At 42.4% G+C, this 1,611-nt stretch overlaps 1 protein-coding gene across 2 annotated transcripts in view; it reads right to left on the bottom strand.

Annotated features, from left to right (window-relative positions):
* Il19 (interleukin 19) overlaps window positions 1–832 on the bottom strand; it is an 8,801-nt gene extending 7,969 nt beyond the window's left edge. Inside the window, exon 1 of one of the 2 annotated variants that reach the window (XM_013502762.1) lies at window positions 530–832. The gene's annotated coding sequence lies outside the window, so the exon portion shown is untranslated. The remainder of the gene's footprint in view (window positions 1–529) is intronic. The other variant, XM_013502759.1, reaches the window with a different exon arrangement.
* Window positions 833–1,611: the final 779 nt, after the last annotated feature.

The raw sequence follows: 1,611 nt of genomic DNA, 5'->3' as shown, positions 1-1,611 counted from the left end.
AATGAATATTCAATTGGTCACCCATGTATAGCTCTATTTATTTTCTTTAGAAACCACTTTGAAGATGCCAAAGTATAGTACAACAACCATTGATAATAACCTACCACTTTTGTCTGTAACTCACTATTATTTGTCTATTTGTTTTCCTGAGAAACTATCTTATAGATAACAATATGTAAAACAACCACCACTGATAATTTCCTACCACTTTGTCTGTAATTCAGTAAGCCCCCCTATTACTATGTTATCCTTCTTTTACTCTTTAAAAGAAAAAAAGAAAAAGAAAAAGAAAAAGAAAAGAAAAGCAATGGTGAAGACATTAGTTTCCTTTCCCTTTCTCTTTTTACTTTACCTTTCCTTACCTTACCTTACCTTACCTTACCTTACCTTACCTTACCTTACCTTACCTTACCAGAAGGCTCACTCCCCATACAGCATACCCCTGGGACACCATGAAGCCAGTTGCCTTCTGCATCTGTGATGGAGAAGGGCTTGGCCAGTGAGGGCCCTGAAGGAGTGGTGGCCTCACCTCTCACTGCAATCCTTCCAGCTGCTCCTGTGTCTTCTCTCTGTGTGCTCTTTGCCATTTGGAAAGTGCTGGTCACTTTTATGCAGGTGGCTAGGAGGAAATGCTGTCAAAGTTTATAGGGTGGGTCCCCCTTTGGGAAGTCATTTTGCTCTCCTTTTTTCACATTTCACTTCCTTAATTATTTTCTTTTCTTCTTCTTCTTCTTCTCCTTCTTTGCTATGTATCTGACTAATCATTATTAAGAAATGCCTCTTTCTCTTGACACACAGTTTCTCGGAAAAATAAACTTCCGATCACTATGCAGATGAGAATTTCTTTGCAATTCAGTGTCCATACAGAAAAATCTAAGCTAGATCACTTTCCGAAGAGCTGTGGCAGGCCACCAACTGTACCCTCTAGGCAGACTCACCTTGCCAGCAGCCAGCCTCAAGGGACTCTGCCTCTGGCCCCAGCACAAGCCACCTCCAGATGTCTGGTACAGCAAGGGCCAGGCGTGACCGCAATGCTTCACAGGCATCACTTTCTTTAACTTCACAGGAAATTGTTTTTCCCTTCCACATGCGAATATTTTTTTTCACATGTTACCTCTTTCGCCTTTATCTTGTCTCTTCAAGGATCCATTCGTTCCTGATTAATGCAGACAGAAACATCAAAATTGGAAAGAGGAGCTTAGCAGCAGTTACCATCAAAGTCAGGAACAGAACCTGGGATCCCTGCTCTTGGACTAGAAGACCCCTTATCTAAATTAGTTTTTCAGACAAACTCTCCACCCTGAACTTTTCCAAGGATCAGGGTTTGGGGTGATGGAAAGATGGGGTATAAACAGTTTCCTCCCCAAACATGAATCCCCAGAATAAATAAAGTGTTTATCTCATGAAGCATTTCTGGGGTGGAGTGTAATTAAAGAGCCCCCACAGTGTTGTACAGGCACTGCTCCTGCAGCCAGACTAGAAGGAAGGGGAAAAGGAGAATCCGGGACTTTGTAGGTGCAAGAGAAATGAACCTGAGGGGGCTGGAACCCTTGTTGCCCGCCATCTTGGACCTAAGGGAATAATACATTTCAAAGATGCTGTCAATACGTG

This window comes from Chinchilla lanigera, unplaced genomic scaffold (assembly GCF_000276665.1).
Source record: "Chinchilla lanigera isolate Chin_1 unplaced genomic scaffold, ChiLan1.0 scaffold00005, whole genome shotgun sequence".
Taxonomy (NCBI): Eukaryota; Metazoa; Chordata; class Mammalia; order Rodentia; family Chinchillidae; genus Chinchilla; species Chinchilla lanigera.
Note: the sequence above shows the minus strand (reverse complement) of the source record. Positions and strands in the feature narration are given on the sequence as shown.